At 42.2% G+C, this 23190-nt stretch overlaps 1 protein-coding gene across 2 annotated transcripts in view; it reads right to left on the minus strand.

Moving 5' to 3' along the window:
* LOC143286775 (ly6/PLAUR domain-containing protein 6-like) overlaps nucleotides 1-23190 on the minus strand; it is a 50345-nt gene that overhangs the window by 22321 nt on the left and 4834 nt on the right. The window contains exon 1 of one of the 2 annotated variants that reach the window (XM_076594553.1): nucleotides 5479-5682. The exons of the other annotated variant lie outside the window; for it this stretch is intronic. The gene's annotated coding sequence lies outside the window, so the exon portion shown is untranslated. Of the gene's footprint in view, nucleotides 1-5478; nucleotides 5683-23190 lie in introns of those variants that run through there. 2 annotated transcript variants of the gene reach the window in all.

A 23190-nucleotide genomic window follows, 5' to 3' on the forward strand; every position in this document is an offset into this window, starting at 1 on the left:
TTTATCTAAGTGTCTGTCCATATGTCTCTTTGTCCCCATGTCTGAATGGCTGTCTGCCCGTATGTCTCAGTGTCTTGTGCTCAGCACATACGTTAAACGTGGCATTGTTTATTATGAGTTCCGTGTGTGTGTGTGTGTGTGTGTGTGTGTGTGTGTGTGTGTGTGTGTGTGTGTGTGTGTGTGTGTGTGTGTCTGTCTGTCTGTCTGTCTGTCTGTCTGTGTGTGTGTGTCTGTGCGTGCATGCGTGCGTGCTTTTGTGCGCGCGCGCGTGTGTGTGTGTGTGTGTGTCTGTGCGTGCGTGCGTGCGTGCTTTCGTGTGTGTGTGTGTGTGTGTGTGTGTGTGTGTGTGTATGTGTGTATGTCTGTGTGCGTGCGTGCATGCGCGTGTGTGTGTAGTGTGTGTGTGTGTGTGTATGTGTGTATGTGTGTATGTCTGTGTGCGTGCGTGCGTGCGCGTGTGTGTGTAGTGTGTGTGTGTGTGTGTGTGTGTGTGCACGCGCACGTGCGTACGTGCGTGTGTGTGTGTGTGTGTGTGTGTGTGTGTGTGTGTGTGTGTTTTACAGGTATTTCATATTATTTTCTCATTCAAATGATGGCAGTTCACCTGAAAAGGCTACCATTATTAAAAATTGCTGCCATTTGTGTGTGTGTGTGTGTGTGTGTGTGTGTGTGTGTGTGTGTGTGTGTGTGTGTGTGTGAGTGTAAATAATCATGCGATCGTGCATATATATAATATAATATAATATAATATAATATAATATACATATGTGTATGCGAACACGCGCGCGCGCGTTTCAGTTAAAATCCTGTCAAATAGAAGCGGCCACCCACAGAGTAGAACACACACACACACACACACACACACACACACATCCCCCGCCCCCTGTCAAAAATCCCCTATACCGATCCTGCCCGATTTCAGCTGTCTGTCATACGGCCTGGGTTGGGGGGGGTGAGGGGGTCGGGAAGGGGGGGATGGGGAGGGAGGAGTTCTTACTCGTCAAATGGCTTGCACGGGAAGCGATGGGGGATCTGGGAATTGACTGATCTTCAACAACTGAGCAGACGTGACGTTTCAACATTGAGCAAATACCATAGTGTGGAGAGGGCCATGTCTCATTGAAACTGATCCCTTTTCGGCTCTCTCGATCCCCCCCCCCTCCCCTCTCTCTCTCTCTACACACACACACACACACAGACACACGCAGTATACGCATACACACACAGACACACAGACACACACACACACACGCACGCATATACATGCAGTTCACGCATACACAAGCACAAGCAAACACACACAAACACACACACATACACACACACACGTAAACACAAACACACACAATACACCCACACGCACCCCCATCCTCCTCCTATACGCACAAAAGTATTTCCAGATTTATTTTCCTTTCATCTCTTTGGAGGTATGGAGTATAACAAATAAAAGAACAAAACAAACACGAAAAACAACTAATAATCGAACTGTATTAACAAGACTCATATAGCAAATATGACGTTAAATGCCTACACACGTCCAAAGCATGCCGAAACATTAACCCTTTCACCGCCAGTCAATTAAGAGTACAAAATTCCCTTGTGGTATAAACACAGAAAAGACAGTGGCTAAGAATAGCTGGGGATTCCCTCTGCGACGTATAGAAAATACAGCCTATCCTACCACCGAACATTAAGAGCAGTAGGTTCATGGATTATAGACCAATGAATGGTCATCTTTCAGTGACATGGGTCCTCTACCACGCCTGTGCATAAATGCGAGCCTGGCGGTGAAAGGGTTAATATTTCTATGAAGATATCAACAAAGACCACTTCTTACATTGGTGCAGTTATCGAAACAGTTCTAATTATGAAGCTGGGCTTGTTGTTTCAACAGCATACTCTTTATATCATATATCTGCCATTTTATATATTTTGAAACTGAAAACAAAAGTTTTCTTGAATTAGAAGACATCAGTCTACAGAAATTATAGCACGACCTGGGATGAAGAAACCAGTGGAGAATCAAACCATGTCCTAAATTATTATTATGAGGATATTCCATTTCCAATCATTGACAAATTATATTCAGAGCATAATCTTTCATCACGTGGTATATAAAGATAAAGTCCGATTTCAAATGGTAGTTTGTGATTGTTACAGCGAAACTTAAGTGCATGTACACAAATGTCTGGTAAAGATTATGATATATATATATATATATATATATATATATATATATATATATAAACAAACATCTACTACATGCATTAAGTTCATTCCTCCAGTTAAATTAACAACAAAATAATTCACTGAAGAATGTCGAATATGGCTACACGTTGCACTTATATTTGAACAAAATCCACGATTCCACACAGTCAAATCCGCATCTTGCAAGAATTTACTGAATCTTATTAAGACATACAGATCGCATGAGACCTTTCTCGTGCAAATTTCTCAAGGTTTGGTATACCCCGAATGACAATTTTGAGATTGGAGAATGTGTACGTTTTATCAAAATACAAACATTGAAACAAAACCTAAAACAGATAGTGGGTATCGTTCTCAGTGTTTTCCCATAAAGTAGGCAATTATATGTATTACTTTTTGAATGAAAAACATACTTTAGAAATTTCAGATCAAATTCATCTATAAGAGTTAAATTTTCATATCATCAGATTTGACGACCATACATTACAACTGGTAAAAACAATTTTTATCAAATTAATCTACTGTTACATGGATAGGTTTTCCCCCCTTGTTGTTTGTATTAAACCGTACGTGGTTTTAGTGGCCTTGTCATATGCAGGGCAAGCAATGGTTATGTGTATGATATTATTCTAGATCATTTAAAAACATTAAGAGCAATACAGAAAACAGATTTTCGCCTTGTCACACCCCAGTAAGGCTTTTAACAAATTCCGAAGAAGCATGATATATTCTTTATTTCTATACATATTCATGATCACTCGCAATATTTTCTTTGAATGTTTAAGTCACAAAGCACTACGCCATAGTCACTGAGTCGAAAGCTTTCTAATAATCAACAAAACACAAATTCACTTTTTGTGAGAAATATATCCCCCAAATAAAACAACTATCTTATGTAGGGTGGACCTGGTGTACCCTGAAACCGGCTTGATTTTCCAGAAGTATTTCATTTGTTTCGAGAAAAGTGTACAATCTATTATTCAGCATAAAAATAAACAGATTCCAAATTAATCCCAACAAAGTTATGCCTGTGTACTTATCACATTCATATTTGTCTCCCCACCCCCACCCCCTTACACCATTTTAGCGGCTGTCAGTTGACAATACTACACACACACACACACACACACACACACACACACACACACACACACACACACAACCACTCACTCACTCACTCACACCGGGGAAAATATCCTGCATCAGTGCATGTTCCCATGGGAACATGAAAACACAACGTGACACCCTCATTCATCCATCATCGTTACGTCAGCACCCGCTGATTCCACTGCAAACACGAGACGGGGAGCGGGAGGAAAGGGGGAGGGAGGAGGCAGACAGACACTGAGAAAGGGAGAGAACACACACCACCACCCTTCCACACACACACACACACACACACACACACGTATGCTTGGACACACCCATCGATCGCCAAACACGCACATACACTCATTCACACACACACACACACCGACACACGCACACACACACTGACACACGCACACACACACACATACTGACACACGCACACACACACACACACACACACACACACACACTGGCACAGGGAAACATGAAAATGCACACCATCATTCATCCATCATCGTCGGCATCCTATAATTTTATCGTTCAGAGAGAGACACAGAGAGAGAGAGAGAGAGAGAGAGAGAGCAGACACACAGACACAGACACACACATACACACACACACACACCCAAAAACACACATCCGAAACACACACAGACTCATAGACCTCAAACACTGAAAAACACCCTGGTAATGAGCGGGTATGAGCCACTGTGACCGATGAGTCATGCGTAAAAATATCTTCAGTCGTCCCACTGGAACCATGATCGCATCGTTCTCACTAGCTCAAGCTGACTCATCACAGTATTCACTCATCAGCAGGTCTCTTGTCTTAGAGGCCCAAAACTGAAGTCCTCTGTCTACACTAATATAAGCCGTGTATTGAACTGAACAGACAGCGGTTCAGTGTCTACCGATGTAGTCTTTGTCTCAAAGCTTTGTTCAGCGTCACAGTCTGAACCACACGGCGAGAGACAGATACGGATACGAGGTGTTTTATTCGATACAGGCCGTGGCCCCTCGTAAAGGAGTGCTGTAAGTAAACATTTCAGATATGATAATAATAGATATGTTAAATGATGTGAATGAAAACCGGCAGAAAAATGCGAAAAGCAATCCTCAACTACACTCTGTATTTCTATTATATAGAATAACAAGGAGTTGGGGGTTGGGGGGGCGGGGGGGAGATAATACCTCACTCAACTGGAAACAATAGCTCTGATTTCTATGGCTTTATACTGATACTAGTACATAAACAGGCCTGCATGTTCAGCGAGCGAACGAGCGAGAGAGAGAGAGAGAGAGAGAGAGAGCGCTGTTTCTGTCACTAGGCTTCTCGAAATACAAGTTGGGTATAAAATGAGATGAGCTTGTATGCGCAACCTGCCCTCCAGGATTTGGTTGGTTTTCACATTAAAGTTACAGCATTAAAAATACACAGACTGCTGCTTAAAAAGGATCCTTAATGGTATGAGACATGCTTACACACCGGCAGTTTTGCATGTGGTGATGATAACTGAAGAATGGGAATGGGGCAGGATAGGGTGCAGGGAGGGAACAGGTGGAGGCGAGAGGTACTAAGCAAAGATGTATTCAGACCAGCTTGAGTGTTGCTTATCTTTCAGTCTGTTAGCATTCAGCCCTATGCAAAACCCAACAATGACGAGTGTATGTTGTGTTTGCCGTTGTATTATGTCGTGTACATGGGAGGGTGGATTGTCTGTGTGGAAGAGTGTGTGTGCAGTGTGTGTTACAGTGTACTGACTCGGAGGTGCGTACGTGCGTGCGTGTGTGTGTGGAGGGGCGCAGGGGCACGTGCGTGTGTGTATGTGTGTGTGTGTGTGTGCGTGCGAGAGAGAGAGAGGGAGAGAGAGGGTGGGGTGTGAATGCATACCACATTGTGTTCGCGCACTTATGTTGAATAAGATAAACACTGACATGCACATCCACAATCTGCCGCGAACTGCCCGTTTGTGCGTACAACGCGCAGCGAAATTGCGTGTATGTCGGTGTGCATGCGACTGTTTGTATGCCATGATATTCGGGTAACACAAACAAGCGCAGGTTTTCCTTGAGTTACCAGTGATGACTGCACTGATTCAAAACATCATTTCGTTTGAATCAAAATCTCTCCAACGATAATTCCACAACCAACCAGCAAAACAACGAAAAAACACCCACCACGGCCACTGGAACAGCTCAGACGAAAAGGCCATAACTCCTCGGAAAATACAATTCACTTATTCTCTGGTTCGTAGACATTCGAACTTGGAGCTTTGAAGACCCACACACTGACACACACACACGACGGCTGTGTTGCACACACACACTCAACACACACACTCACGCCTTCTCACAAAAGCCGCATGGGTATCGTATGGCAGTTGCTTTCCGTTTGCTGGCAAGACGGACGACACAGCTTGTATTGGTAGCAGTGTCGTGTGTGTGTGTGTGTGCGTGCATGCGTGCGTGTGTGTCTGTGCGTGCGCATGTGGCGGTTACAGTCAGCTGCCTGTGTCCCCACGCTCTCAATGACTGACTGGCAAAGCAGACGACACCACGCAGCACAGCAGACGGGCTCTGTGTGCGCGCGCGCGTGTGTGTGTGTGTGTGCGCGCGCGCGTACGTGTGTGCGGGCGTGCGTGTGTGTGTATGTGATAGACCGAGAGAGCGCTATTGCGCGCGCGCGTGTGTGTTTTGGACGCACGGTCTGACGTGTCTGTGCGCGTGCTGTATTGACCCATAGGAGCGGCTCCCCCACGCGCGCATGCAAATGTAGGCTACTGCACACAGACAAGCACGCCTCCTCCACCCGTTCCGCCGTTTGTCCTGTTCACCACTGTCTTTTTCATGTTGCATGAGACAGCCCACTCTGACTCACTGCACTGACAACGCTATACGCTGGCGATTCACGAGGGAGAAAGAGGAAAAATACAAAATACTCGCTGTTTATAACTGACGGTGGCCAGTTTTGCCTTCACTGCTGGCGGACGCCCATGCAGATTCAAACTGGGACCCCCGTCCATAGCCATCATATTAGACGAGTCCACACCAAACAAGACTTAGATGTCATCGTCGGACTGGTAGGACTACCAGGAAGAAGAGTGTTAAAACATCACACACTCCCTTTCTTGACCCCCTCCCCTCCCCTCCCCCTCTCCATGTCCACGTCTGTCCACTCAGTTGTTTTCACTGCTGGGTAACCGTCTACCTGTTGATGGTCACGTAAAATGACCAGGAAAGCTGTATCATACCAAAAAATAAAATAAAATAAATAAATGAAGGTTCACGTATTTGTTGTGACAACCCTGGCGCCTTGCCAAATCAGCTTTTTTGCTTTCCGGGTGACTAGTCTGTGAGGAGTTATACGAGCAATGTGTGTGTGTGTGTGTGTGTGTGTGTTTACACGCGCGTGTGAGTGTGTGTGTGAGTGTGCACGCGTGTGTGTTCCCTCTTCCGTCTAACGTACTTTCACAAGGAGTGATAATATCTACTGGAGGACTGAGAGAATGAGAGAAAGTGTCGAATGCGCATTTTGGTTTGTGTGGAGTGTCTATGTTCTCCTTTGGTGTCAACCCTATGTTCCCCAGATCTATGTGCCCTCAATTTTTTCAACCAGGTGTAAGTTCCCCAGGTCTTTGTTGGCCCACCTTGAGACAAAATAACGTATGGCGAGCACTTATGGGTTGTGGCCGGTATTGATCAGCAATGGCCTTAATTATGTGGGCATAAACCAGTTGGAACACAGACCTGGGGGATCTCAGATCTGAAGGAGCATACACCTGGTGGAATTCAGATTTAGGGGAATAGACCTGGGGGAACTAGTAGACCAACCCTTTTTGTTGGGAACATGGACCTGGAGAAACACAGACCTGGGTCAATAAAGACATGCTTCCCGCCTCTGCAAACACTCGTCTTCGTACTGAACTCTGGCATCTTTACAGCCTTCTAACCAAGGCAACACATTCCCTGCTGTTCTGACTGAACTTTGTCATCGAAGCGTTTCAAGTATGGCAGATCAACATACCCCCACCATGTTACACCGCTATTCATTCTCCTTCTTCTACCCCCCCCCCCCCCCCCCTCTCTCTCTCTCTCTGCTTGTGTTCAGTCTCCCACTTACCACCATGTCTTCAAACGGTTTTCAGTTTACACAAGTAACAAAGGCCAAGATACACAGACTTATCCGGGTCGGCACTTCACAGACTACAGTACATGCGACTGATGTGTGTGTGTGTGTGTGTGTGTGTGTGTGCCGTCCAAACCGATACACTGTTTCACATGCACGTGATAACAGAGAAATGGCACAGACCAGTGAAGTGCGTGAGTGAGAAGCGGGTGGCTGGCTACTGTTTACCCCGTCAAGTTACTAACTCCACCCAGCAATACTACAACAACGAGTGTCGCCGCCTGGCGTGGCAATACGTTTCTTTCATCTGTACTCCGGTCTGTTTGCTGGTGATGGCAACTGGCGCCGAGGTCCTCCACAGCTTGGAAGATACAAACTGACGGTCCTGGATTGCCCTTTGAAGTACCCGCAGACTAGATTATATGGGGGCGAGAGGGAGGTGCGGGAAAATAAACTATGGATTAAAACATTGAGTGGTCAAACCATGTATACGAGTGTCTAGGATTGCCTTTTGAAGTACCCGGAGACGTGATAATGGGGCCGAGGGGAGGAGATAGAGGGAAAATAAACTAATGTGGATTGAAACATCGGGTGGTCAAACATGTGTACGTCTCAGTTGTTGTTTTTTCCTTTTGTTTTATTTTATGTTTTTTCAGTCTTTGATAAATTAAAAAGAGGACGAAAGTGTTTTGGATGTTGTGTGTGTGTGTGTGTGTGTGTGTGTGTGTGTGTGTCTGCGCGCGCGCGCGCGCGTGCTTGCTTGCGCACTGGCGACATAATAAAATTATTTTTATCTGACGTTCACAGTAGTTACTGATTGGTATTTTATTCTATGAACCATAGAATAAAATACCAATCAGTAACTACCGTCCACAGAATAAAATACCAATCAGGAACTACCGTGAACGTCAGATAAAAATCAATGATAATTTTATTGTCACCAGTCCGCAAGCAAGCACGCGCGCGCGCACTCCCACACACCAACACACACACACACACACACACACACACACACACACACACACACACACACACACACACACACCACTTTCGTCCTGATTTTACACAGAGCTCTGTGATGCGATAGAAGACTAAGCAAAATCTAACACAGTCCAGGATAACGAACAAAATCAAATAGAATACGGATATGCATATTCTTCTGAAGGTTAGTAAAATAAGCTAAATTTTCCCTTACACCAAGCTTCGAAAAGGAAAAAAAGGGACTAGAAGCTGAAAGGACAAATATGCATCTGTTGCCCTCAAATGGAAAATGCAAACCAAATACAAACTGGGGAAAAAACAAAAACAAAAACAAGCAAACAAACAAAAAACAGAACAAGCAAAAAAAACAAAACAAAAAAAACAAAAAAAAAAATCATGTACGAGCCTATATGTTTCAAAACTGTGAAGATATCCATAACATAACTTTAGATGCAGATCAGACAGGATTTTGTGTGAGAATTTCTTGATGTACTGTTTCACAACACCTGGGGTGTATTGTGATATGCTCCTAATAAAAGCGCTGTTTAAACCAACCATAAGACATAGAGAGGGAGGGAGGAAGACAAAGAGAAAAGAAGTGAACTTGAGAAAGATACAAGAAACAGAAGCTGAAAACGGAACGTTTTAAACCATCATGTAAACACACAGTATTCTGCCCACACCGCTATGTCAATCAGGAAACTGTATAAACACCAACCCCTAAGTATAAATATCAACACTTAACATCAAGCCGTAGCTTTCACAGAAGGTCTCGTGATGTCTCTCAAACAACGATACCTTCACAAAACCCAACACCCAAGCACCCAACAACATGGCCGAGTGCAAACCAGTAGAATCTCTACTCCGCTGTACCATTTTCACGGAACAGGTAAATCGACAAAGCGATTTCAACAGACGGCCCAGAGGCTTCCCACAGACTTCCATTTCAACGTGCAACAGACTAACTACATCTCTGCTCAAGATGAACATGTGGACCAGGTTGTCACACGGTTGTCACCGCAGCCAGAGAGAGGGGGCAGGGGCAGGGGAGGGAATTCAATTACCTGGCCTCTCTGTGTTCCCCTGTCACCGTCCTTTGACCTGTCCAGCTTGCCGACAGGCATCAAAGCCAGCGGTCAGCGGCAGGGCAGAAATAAGATGGGGAGGGGAAAAGAGCAAAAAGAGGCAACGCTGGTTTCTTTGTGTGTGTGTGTGTGACCACAGGCCTGCAGGAAACTTTATGGGAGCAGGAGAGGAGTTGAGATCGTAACCTGACCCCAAGCTGTCTTTGGATAATTGGCGGGGTCCAGCTGTCAGTGGTCAAACACGTGTCTTACTGAAGCAACGCCCACTAGGTTGATCCCACCACAGAGAGTCGTTGTCCTCTTTGATACTGTTTTCCATTCCACTCCAGTAAAGACTTGACCATAAATTAACAGGGGAGTGCTAACTGGTCGTTAATCCCCTACTACAGTCTCCAACCCTTTTTTCCTCAGTTCACTGGTTCATACTAAGTTTGCTACGATGTTGTGACAATCGCGCATTCGTACTATTGGAATATAAATAACGCAGACAATATTGGTTTACAGCGTGCGAAAGAGTTAGAAATTTATCCTGTGAAAGGGACACAAGTTTGTCCTGTTCTATTAAAGAATAAACAGTGACTTTAAGCCATTCGCAACAGACACAAATGGGTGGAATTTATACAAGATAATACCAATTCGTACAGACCAGCAACGCGATTCTCCCCATCTCTCTTATCAAAATGGACCGTCTCGTGAGAATATTACATTAGTCTTATCGACAGGAACTTGATCATCAACGGTATTAAAAATTTTGGTCAAAGAACTAGGAACACCATAAGTGAAAGGGTGTAAAGAAATTTCCTATATAGACTAAAAAAAAAAAAAAAGACAAAGCACACACACACACACACACACACACACACACACACACACGACACGTTAAACTTTTGTTCGGAGAAAACACTATAAAACCCCGAAAATAATCCATTTGCTTTGAGGGCATGTCAGTTGACACAGAACAGAGAAGAAAAAAATAAGAGTAAAATAAAATGAAACAAAACAAACTAAACGCGGCAGGCTTTAAAATACACCACTCAAAATTCTTCCGCTTTTGTCGCAGCTAGGCCCCATCAAAGCTGATCTCCACCACCCCCTGTACACACACACACACACACACACACACACACACACACACACACACAACCCCTACCCCCTATTCGTGATCCAGGAGAGAGAGAGAGAGAGAGAGAGAGAGAGAGAGAGAGAGAAACAAATCTAGGCCGTGAACGAAGTGATTTGACACCTAAGCTCCAATTGGCCGTAAAGCCGGCAGCAAACAGAAGAGGCTAATACCAACAGTCCGAACCCACAGAGCAAACCCTCTCACGTCCCCGGGTTTAGGCAATAGTAAGCAGACACTGGTCATTGTTCGTGCTAAAACCGAAACAAGATGGTCTTACAGACCGGGCCATCGTATGGCACAACCTTTTGCCTGAGATGACAGAAAAAGAAAAGAAATGAAAAACTGGGCAAAAAAACCAAACAAACCATCTTTGTTTAATGCATTGCTTTGCACGGTTAACTAGCTTACTGAATTTCCTATTTTTATACCTTTGAAAAAGAAAGAAATGAAAAAGAGGGCAAAAAGTAACATCTTCGCTTATCGCTTTGCACGATTAACCAGCTTATTGCAATCTTCCTTTTTCTTTTTTTTGTGTAGCTTTTTGTTTTTGTTTATTCTTTTTGCTGTTTGATAAAAGCGTTGATGCCGAAAATTCATTTTTAATTTTGTCCAGTAATGCCAGTGTTCCTTTTTCATTCTTGCTTCCTGTCTTTTTCGACAATTAGATTTATCAAGGAACACAATAGTCTTGCTGATTTTTGTTTTTATTTGGTTTAATTATACGTGTTACTCGTGTACATCACCAAGGAGAGATAAATATTACGTAATTAGACTTTGTGGTTGCCAAACTTGCGATGTCGGGATTGTTAGTTCTGAACAGTATTATTGCTGCCATCTGGAAAATCATTCTGCGGTGAAAATTTCCTCTTTTCTGTCACTCTAAATTTTCAACATTTCCCAAGTTTCGTGTCCACTTCTTTATTTCTTTTCAATCCATTTATCTGTCTGTTTTAGAACCTATCTGTTGATAAGTGTGTCCATAATGGTGATAATAACACTTAAAGGGGGGGAACAAAAAAAAAACAACAGACAAGAAATTAATAAATTGTTGACACTAACGGTACGCCATAGTTTCGCTCCTCTCACCATCTTTGTCCCGCAGTTATGTTGCTGACCCCCCAAGTATAGCAGGGTCAATATTGGACAGGGGGTACCGAGCCAAGGGGATCACCGCCTGTTTATGAAAGCTGGGCCTCGAGGTCAATATTGACATAACCTGATTTACCGGATGTGCCTTCAGAGGACGGAGGTGGAGGTGGGTGTGAAGAGAGAGAGAGAGAGAGAAAGAGGAGGGACGGGGAGGGGAAGGGGAGGGGAAGGGAGGGGGAGCGGGAGGTTCGCATTAGAAAGAATATATTCTCGTCAGACCAAAAGATAGGAAATGCGCTGTCGTTTTACACTCTGGTCGTCATATTACATAAGATCTGCACCACTGAACTCACGACAAGACTATCACAAGCAATCAGACAAACTCACAGACAAATGTCTATCATAAAGTGGAGACAGACAAGACAGACGAACAAAGACAGGGGGTGGGGGGGGGGGGGGCAGGGAGGTGTTGGGGCAGGGAGGACAAGGGGGCGGGGAGATTAACGCACAAAAGAGTCCCTGACAGCTGAACCAACCGTCTCCATCACACAGGCCCAGTGGGGATGATCCGTGTCAATGGAGTTCAGAAAACGTCTGGCGGCAGTTACACACTTGATCGCCGAAGAAAAAAAAACAGCCAGAGGAGAGAATAGAGAGAGAAAGTGGGGAGGGAAAGAGGCATGTATGATCGTGGGGCTGAAAAAGAGAGGGTTGTTGAGAAAGGGGACTTTTTTTTTTTTAAGTATGAGAGAGAGATAAAAGGAAAGGGAACGGGGATGGAGCTGACAAATGGAGAATCGGGAGAGACAGAGAGAGAGAAAGGAGGGAGGGAGGGAGAGAGACAGGGAGAGAGAGACAGGGTAGGGGTGAGGGAGAGAGGGGCATAGAGAGATAGGAAGAGAGACAGACAGACAGACACAGAGACCGTGACAGTGACTGGGGTTGACTAAATAAACGGAGAGAAAACAGAAAATAGAACTACTGAAATAGCTCTAAAGTTGTCCCAGCGTTTTGAATTAACACTAATTAGCAAATTAACTACAGACTGGGGATGGAAAATCAGAGCACAGGACCATGTCGTTATGTCAATTGTTGCTGTGATTCAGGAACAAATCGACAGATCTTCTTCTTCTGCGTTCACTCGTATGCACACGAGTGGGCTTTTACGTGTATGACCGTTTTTACCCCGCCATGCAGGCAGCCATACTCCGTTTTCGGGGGTGTGCATGCTAGGTAGGTTCTTGTTTCCATAACCCACCGAACGCTGACATGGATTACAGGATCTTTAACGTGCGTATCTGATCTTCCGCTTGCATATACACACGAAGGGGGTTCAGGCACTAGCAGGTCTACACATATGTTCACCTGGGAGATCGGAAAAATCTCCACCCTTTACCCACCAGGCGCCGTCACCGTGATTCGAACCCGGGACCCTCAGATTGAAAGTCCAACGCTTTAACCATTCGGCTATTGCGCCCGTCAAATCGACAGATCAAATTCTTCTCTTTTTTTCTCTTTTTTAATAGATATGTACTAATATCGAAAGGGTTAAAGAAAGAAATTCGTGGTATGGAACTGAATGTCTGCTGAATAGAAAGTGAGACCTCAGTACGTCTATACGTCGCAAGGAAAGAATTCTCCACCCGAATTCCGTGAGCCAGTTTCCGAATGGGAGAAGGAACCAAAAGGACTTCACCTTTCCATAAACCAAGCTGGAAAAATCAATACTCATGGAAAGATACCTAACCTGAACCCGAAGGATGAGTCAGACTTATGGTCCAGAAGATAATGATCGAAAGACAGAGCTGAAGCTGATGAAGAGATAATGTCCTAATGCCATCCTCCAGAAAATGCCAGGTGTGTCGTCTGATCTAGATGAAAAGACCTATAACCACGGGCCGTGACGAGGTGTTCGGAATTCAAAGCATTCAGAGCACGACTGTTCCTGATGCATGACCTGGAATGGCTCTGAAGATGCCTAAAATCAATAATCCCTTGCTTTGTGATAACTTCTCAGCGACTCAGGTACCACGGTACAAGAGATACATATCTGATGAACGTGGACTCTTGAAAGGGGTATATAGGTTTGAATACACATCAGTAGTATTATGGTATTCCTCACAACGTTGTGAAAAAAAGGAATTGCTTGCAAAAGTAAACGCAGCCTCAGTTTTTATTGCTGTTGTTCTTTTTGCTTGTTTTTTTTTCTTTCGTTTTGTTTTGATTTAAGTAAACATGACTTCACATCGATAATTTTGAATAAACACGGCCCAGATCGGATATAAATATAAATAGATAAACGCAGCCCTGCATGCATTATCATTTCTTTTCTTTTCTTATTTAAAACTGTGACTATCTGAAGAGCTGTCTTTCATGAATAACGATTGTCTGCTGCCATGTTCATAATAAAACAAACAACTGTCAGGTAATAAACTGTCAAAAAGAATATATATATATATATATATATATATATATATATACATATATATATACATACATAACCAAAGATGTAAAAAAAAAAAAAAAAAGAAGAAGAGATTGTCTTAAAAAAAAAGTTAAACAGTTAAATGTTTACAAAAAAAGTCGATGAACAGGTTTTTAGAATATCAGTCACGAAAATACGCTCAGTAATTTATTCTTTGAACAAACCTTTTTTTTTTCTTTTTTTTTTTTTTTAGCAACACGGATTATAACAACAACAAAAAATGACAACGAAATAAAACATTACTAAGAAACACAAAATACGGGCGAGAGAAGCAAAAGGAGACGGACAGAAAGAACTTAAGACAGAGAAAGACAGCAGAGAAAAACAGGGCAGCAATTCTTTCCTATGGTCAGGATACGATCAACACGAGCCTAGTTATATCAAACCAAGGCAGTCCGACAGACAGAAATACCGTCCTCTCGTGTACACTGCAGACAATCAAAACGCAGCTTACAGTTATGAAAACTGTGTGTTAATGTGTAGGCTACATAGTGAATCAAAGGTTTCTGTGTTAAATGCATGTAGGGCTGCACTAAGCGTTTGACATCAAAGTAAATCAATGGAAGTTAATAATAAAAAAAAAAAAAAATCCTCCAGCAGTACTGAATGTAGATTTGTGTGTGTGTGCCCTCTCATATGGTAGCATCTGAAACATCAAACACAAAACGAACAAAAAAAAAAAAATCCAACACAAGATTTTGTCTGGAGGAAGTGAGTCTGAAACCAACAATCAAAAGGAATGCAAATTATCGGCTATTTATCATTGAAGTTCCTAATTTGAAGAAAAAAAGAAAGAAAAAAAAGGTCACGTGATTAGAATATACGTTATTTATTCGGAAAATTGCCAGAGTAAACAAATATATTTTCCAAACAGTTACGAATCGCCTCCCATCTGTCCCAAGAAAAGAAAACGTCTGGGCGGACCGGCAAGCCAGTTTATCGGATTCAACAATTGGATAAGGTTGCTGAAGACATGAACCAATCACGATCCGGATTACAAAAGAGTTCGTGACACTCAACGCGTTATGATATCATTTACTTTTTCCCAGGACTTGGGTTACCACAGGGTGACAGTTCGGCAATGATCACACAATATTCGCAGAGACTGTGATATGAGCAAGCTAACACCGATTCCCTGCTCCAAGCGTGGGAATGGGAACTGTAAATACTGACACCGTTCACATCATGCTTTAAAGAGCCCAGCCGACCGCCAAGGCCGTCATGGTGCTGAGGAACAGTCAAAAACACATGTGCATATCCCCCATAATTGTTCTTTTTTAGGGAGGAAAAAATTAATGTAGATAGACTTAACACTGATTAAATACATACAAAAGAACCACTCTCTGCGGACTATAAGGGAAGTTATTTGCCTGCATGCTGTGATGCATGGTGAACACTGGGAACCAATGATTCATTGTAGACATACATACCTTTGTCAGTTAAAAAGCTGTTACTTTTCCGTAATTCTTTTGTCCACTGCGTTTTACAACGTTATGTTCAGGGCGACTGGCAAATACTTGACCCCTACTTTCTCTGTTAAGTGATTACCAATACCAACTGATGTCCATACGGTTTATTAAAACTTCTACGATCTGGTGAACTTGTATCTCGAGGATGATATAATGAAGATAATCTACAACCCCGTTTGTGAACGGACAGGACCACGATCCGGTTAGAACCGTAACAACATTACTTTCTGGCCTGTCATTAACCGTGGTACAATGGTTTTCCACACGGGAAGCATTTGTGCAGTAATTATAATCAACAGAGAGAGTCAGACAGACAGACAGAGACACACACACACACAGATATATCAGAATGAAAATTCTTTCTCCCTCTCCCTCTCACATGTGACTGTCACTGGAATACTCGTTACATGCTGAAAATTACGTCCATTAATCTCATAAACCAAATACTGTTATTACACGCTGAAAAATACGTCCATTAATCTCATAAACCAGATACTGTTATTACACGCTGAAAAATACGTCCATTAATCTCATAAACCCAATATTGTGTTACACACTGAAAAATACGTCTAGTATCCAATCTCGACCTGTAATCGAATTTTCTATCATCAATATTATAACAGAAAACAGCTAGAGCAGTTGATTTTCTGACCGAATGGACTTATTTATAAAATGTAGTTTCTAAACCACACTCAGCTGACGTTTAATCACAATTATGTACGCTGTCAGTGCCGCTGACAGTGATTAATGACCTGTTGGCATGATTACAATAAAGCACCTCGAAGACCTTAGATCGCTTCAGAACTGATAAAAGAAAGAGTTGTCGCTGCATATCCCACATTCGACCAGGCAGGCATTCACGTCAGATTGATTGATTGTCCAGTGTCTGCACAAGCTACAGGGTCAGTGAAGTGTGAACGGGACAAGGTCATTCCTGGTAGGAGGTGAAACCTCTTGACCGCTCCCTATCTCACGGGAAACGCCAGTTACCGCCGCCTTTCAAACACCTTGACCAAAGGTATAATCACGTACAGCCAGCGCGGCAGCTAGTCATAAAATCTCGCATCGACATGCTCGGGGAACTATCACCTATGATGAACTGTTTTGAGGTAGGAAACACTCTACCCGTCCGAGCGGAACTGTGAAAGGAAAACCAGCGAGCCACCAGGAGAACCGCTCAAGGTGTTGACCCCACAGGCAAGTCAATGAGGATCGGGATTTTATCCATGTCTTCCTAATCCCGCACAGGACACGAGCCGCCATATATCTCTTCCACAGATTGGTGACAAAACTCGGACACGCAGGGTTGCTTGGTATAACACCCTTCAAGTTAAGTGGGTGAGGACAGTGCCATTTCTCTTTTTCATGCTGTTTCATTACTTACTCGATAATCTGAAAAGCTCCTGACTGATCGAGTGGTCAGGCCTCCATATCATTCATCCAATCAAACTTGCATTTACAACGGTGGCGTTCAAAGAACTGTGAAGCAGCAGTCCCATCTTATGGCTCAAAGCCACTCAGTGTGCACTGCCCACGAGGAAGATGAAGTTGTCCCAGTCGAGTCACGACCCGAACCCATAAAGCACACACACCGTGTCTGTATGGTCACCACCAACAGATCATGGATTCCTCGTGTTTCACGCACTACAACGCACTCGGCCCGGACACACAAAGCATTCCCTCGCTCCCTCCCTCTCTCAAAACTACTCATTTCCCTCACAGGTCTTTTGTGCTGGACATGAAGGGAAATCAAACAACAACAAAAAACGAAGCCCTTGCCAGCAGCATAGCTGCGGGCCTGACGGCGACATCAAGCCCCGGGGTAGTAACACCACTTCTTCAACGGCGGCCACTCACCTCTTCACCCTAATCCTCAAAGAGCACATCACCGCCGCTAATCCTCTTGGTCGTGTCTCGCTCGTCACGTCAGGGATTTGGACGCTGATCCCTTAATTGGCCGTTTTCAGAGCACCGTCACGTCACCAGCGTCGCGTCGCTTTGCCGAGCTTTGGTGGCGAGGGCTGTTGTTTTGTTCGGGCCTCTTGCCTCCTGTCCGGACTGGGGAGTGATTTATGGTGATGGGCCCTTACCTCCCTCCCATTGCCCGCCTTCACTTCACCACCACGCAGCTCCCACACTCAAAGTGCAACGTGTGTCAACAGAGCGGCCACATTCCCGCTCGTTTCTCGGTCGGACATACGTGCCACCCCGGAGAGTATACCTACTTCTGTTCTTAAACTAACGAATAATAATAATGAATAATAATAATAACAATAATAATACGAAATAGATAAAATCAATACACTGGTAAATAGATAAATGATGCAAGTCCATACATGAAAAGTTACATTGCCCCGTTTAACTGGACAGTTAAACACACACGCACACACACGCACACGCACATACACACACGCAAACACACGTACACACACACACACACACCCACACACCCACTTCTTTTACTGATGAGAAGGATGATCAGCTAGATATATTGATAATTTGATAATAAAGCAAGTAACACCAATACTTGCAAATCCGGCGTAGCTTTCACTCTCTAAGTCTTGTGTGTGTGTGTGTGTGTGTGTGCGTGAGAGAGAGAGAGAGAGAGAGAGAGAGAGAGAGAGAGAGACGTAGACGTTGACGTAGACGTTTTATTCATATAGGCCATAGCCCCTTAGAAGGGGGTACACATGGAATTGACATTAAGTTGCATATTAATACAAGGGGGGAAAATACGTTACATAGGCACTGCGTTGTTTAAAAGCTCTATGCAAACATAAAGCAAAATGTTGTACAATAGTTTCGTTCGTAGACGACAATAACAAAATGAGTTTAAATAAACAAGGCTGTCTATAAAATTTGAGTGGAATTAATTGTTCTCTGGTATTTCTCAAAGCTGGACAACTAAGCACAAAATGGACCTCATCTTCAGTTGATTCTTTGCGTAGTGGGCTTAACAAATTACAAATGTTTGACTGTCTATAACGATACTGATGAGTAAAACATCAGAGACACCGAATCTAAATTTCGTCATTAAATATTTCAAACCTCTAGCAATATGCATGCGCATATAAACTGGAACACTATGCAAATTATTGATCATTCTGTATATATTAAATCTGTCACTGTCCTGGATTTGAGAATTCCAACTTTGCCATCTACAATCAACCAATCTTTCGCGGAACACACGAATAAAAAATATTTATATCTTCAACACCTTGATTTAGCCATACAAAACCAAAACCGTACTCGTATAATTTCTTTCTAACATTTGAAATCCAATTTCTTCTACCCTTATTATCTAAGTCTAACAACATTTTGTATGCTTTATATGGCAATCTGTGTTCATCCATTTGTGTTAACTTGAGCCAGTACTTAATACATTTAACAGTAGAGAGCAACGATATTGGGTATCTGTCAGTCTCACCATAGACGAGATCATTTGGTGTCTGAAGGAAGACCCCTAATTTTTTTTTCAAAGCATACAGATGAATTTTTTCACAGTGTATAGCAGCAGAGTCAAGACCCCATAATTCTGCCCCGTACTGTATCACAGGCTGGATCTGAGAATCAAATATTTTTAGGAATAATTTCATAGATTCATTTTGTACTAATGACAATTTCTTCATGGCATATAACTATGCATTTTTTGCTCTACTTGCAAGGTTTTTACATGCAAATGTAAAACTCAAACGTGTAGAAAAATATATACCTAAATATTTGTATACATTCACAATGGGCATTATAGTTCCATTATAGGTCCATCTTTCTCTTACAGACAAATAACCTCCCTTTCTAAATACAATTATATTACTTTTACTCATATTCACTTTTAGTTGCAAAGAAGCAGCGGCTTGTTGTAGACTATTCAATTGACTTTGTAACCCTGTTACTGTTTCTGATATTAATACTACATCATCAGCTAAAAGAAGAATGAAAATTTCCAAAACATCGCCTATGAATGTTGCACCGTGACTTCCATTTTTAATTACTTCCTCTGTCAATTCATTAACAAATTAAAAAAAAAACAAAAAAAAACTGGACTACAAATAAAAATTATCACCCTGTTTAACCCCAGATGTACAATTGATGTATACTGATAAAGCAGCATCACATCACACCCTTGCCTTTACAGAATCGCACATACTCATAATACATTTATAATTTTTTCCACGTATTCCATTTTTCAATAAAATAGGCCAAAGTATACTTCTATTGGCAGAATCAAAGGCTTTCTCAAAATCAATGAAAGCAACATATAATTTGCGATTCAAAGAAAATTGTTTCTGCATGAAAGCCATTAATGTAAACATATGATCCACAGTAGTGTAATTCCGCTTAAATCCGGCTTGAAATTCTCCTGTAATATTGTGTTCCTCCACCCATTCCTGGAGTCTTCTATTTATTACCGCACTATATAATTTGCTACATACGTTACACAGGGAAATTCCTCTATAATTATTGGTATTCTTAGCATCACCTTTTTTGTATAATGGAAGAACAATTGACTCAGTCCAACTTTCAGGATAAATACCTCTATCAAATAAAGAATTGAAAAACTTAACCAGGAAGTCTATAACTAAATTAGATTTGCATGCATTCTTTAACAATTCACATATAATTCCATCTGGTCCTGCAGCTTTACGCTTCTTCAATTTTCTCAAAGCAAACAGAATCTCCTCTACTGAAATACAACGATTCAAATTATCGTTATCATCATTATCTACGAAATGCTCTTCATCAATGTTGCTCTCATTATTTTCATCAAACCCCTGTGATAGATTACTAATATGATCTTCACTTTTTTCTAACAATTCTTTAAAATGTTGAAACCATTTATGTAAACTAATATTATTCATAGGTTGTTTTCTCTTCCTTGTTATTTTGTGCATGGAGTTCCAGAATTCTTTCTGATTATCTATTGAACGTTGTAATTCCATTAATAAAGCATCATTAAACTGTTTCTCTTTTCTTTTCAACATATGTTTGTATTCACGTCTAGCTCTACAAAAAGAATCTCGATCGGGTGGAAACAAAGTACTACGAAACTTGTTTAACAAGTTACGAACATTTCTTTTACAATCTCGACATTCCTTATCGTACCAGTCATCATTTTTCACATTATTACTTACACGTATTTGCTTTTTCATACATTTTGCTGCACTCTTAATACTGTCATTGAAAACACTTAAAGCCTCATTAATACTGATATCAATCAAATTCAAAGCCATTTTTATTTGTGTTTGTATTTCCTTCGAACAAATCGTGCTGTCAAAAATATCTGCAGATTCTTCCTGCCATACAAACTTCTCAATCAGAAAGTGTGATTGTCTTCATGTGTACAATTCTGATTATCCTTACTGAATTCAATACATAATTCCAATGGCATATGGTCAGACTCAATTCTATCTGACACAGATAATTCACAGTAACTACATATTTCAAGAAACAAATCACGTGACATTAAAAAAATAATCATTAACACTGTTACCACTATCTGAAATGTACGTGTAGCGACCTTGATGGTCGCCCTTACACATACCATTCAAAATACACAAATCTAAAACAGTGCACACATTTAGTAACATTTTGCCATAATTGTTGAGCTCATGATCTTCAGAATTTCTGTTAGCACTTAACGGTGCGTTCAAATGTTCATCAATATTAGACATATTTTCCCTACAGTCAGGAGACATATTTGAAATTCTGCTGTTTAAATAGCCACACAGCAACAAGTACGCATCATCGTCATCAATAGCTAGCAAACAATCACACAGATAATCTTCCAATAACCCAATCCCATTTTCAGTATCAAAATACACATAATAAGACGAACCTTCAGGTGGCACATATGCACATACATACACAATATGCTTTGTTGTGCCAAACAAAGATTTATCAAGCAAAACTGCACAAAAATGATGAGACTCGACATCTATTAATTTAATACACGAATACAACTCGTTTTTTTTTACAAGGCACACAACTCCGCCGGAACGTCTACCATGTGCCGACAGTTTCAAAGCAGGTTTACACAGTGCTGTATAGCCATCAAATATAGTGGACTGAAAATCTTCCATAAATGTTTCAACCAAACATACAAAATCAAAAGAACGAACAAAGGAGACAAAATCTCTATTGGTTAGTTTTGTAAATAGTCCATTTACATTCCAATGCACAAAGGAAAAATAATTCAATTTATTATGAAAACCAACATCAGTCGACGCATCATTTACAACAGGCAAAGCCGAACTGCACACATTTTCAAACGACACACTACACGTAGTATTCCCATCCTTACATGACACAGAAATCGCCGAGCTATCGTCATAGCACACAGAATCACATGTTGCACGTGCTGTTTCTCTTACTCTGCCATTACAGCCCTGTGTTAGCTCTGCCGGTGTCGCCTCATCAATGGTTCCTACCACGAGCACAGGCAAAATTTCATGTAAATATACGGGCCGACCGATCTCCCATTTTGACTCAATAAGAGTGTCACCATCGAGAGAGAGAGAGAGAGAGAGAGAGAGAGAGAGAGAGAGAGATTTGTTGTGGCCTGTAGTGTTGTTATTTAGAGTAGGTGTTGAAACATTTGACGCTTCGCTTGATTAAAAAAACTCACATGGTCATACTGCCCGGGACATGCAGGTGTTAAGGGAAATGAGCGAGCTGACAGACTTGCTGGTAACGCAACACCAACGAGCGGCCTACATCTAGGAAAATCGGAAATCCTCAGAAAAGTCAAAGAATATCAAAAAGAACAGGTACAAGGCCATCACACCATCGATCGCCTCAAAGAAATAAAAGCAGAGAGAGGGAGTGGCCGTAAGTCTAACATGAAAGGTAGAGCACGATGCTTTGCAAATCAAACAAATATCGGCATCATTTCCAAACCAACATTGCGCAAATTTCTTCAAAACGGAACAGAGTCTCTGTGGGCTTTTCCAAATACAATAGACTGAGCAACACACTAGACGCCACGTTCTTGGCATCAGAGATCTTTTCCCATCCCTCTTGCGGCCAATCAGTGGCAGCCTCTGTGCGTGTGTGTATGTGTGTGTTTGTGTGCATGTGTGGGTCTGTATTTTTGAGTGCTTTTGTGCATGCGCGAGAGTGTAAGTGTACACAAGTGTCAGTAGAGTTCTGTGCACGTGCGTGTGTGTGTGTGTGTGTGTGGGTGTGTGTGTGTGTGAGGGGGAGGTGGGGGTGCGGAGGGAGGTGGGGTAGAGGATGAGGTATGTGAGCGTATGCATGCCTACACTGTGGGAGCAACAGGATATTGGAACGTATATATATATATATATATATATATATATATCTTTGTATATATGTGTGTGGAGATATGGGCATATGTGTGTGTGCTTGTACAAGTAAGTGTTCATCTGTGTGTGTGTGTGTGTGTGTGTGTGTGTGTGTGGCGTGGAAGCTGTGATACGTAGACTAGAAATGAGTGTGTGGAGGAGGGGGTAGAGGAGGTGCAGGGTAATGTGTGTGGTGTGTGTGTGTGTGTGTGTTGGAGCTCATGTACG

Source organism: Babylonia areolata, chromosome 1, assembly GCF_041734735.1.
Source record: "Babylonia areolata isolate BAREFJ2019XMU chromosome 1, ASM4173473v1, whole genome shotgun sequence".
Classification (NCBI taxonomy): domain Eukaryota; kingdom Metazoa; phylum Mollusca; class Gastropoda; order Neogastropoda; family Buccinidae; genus Babylonia; species Babylonia areolata.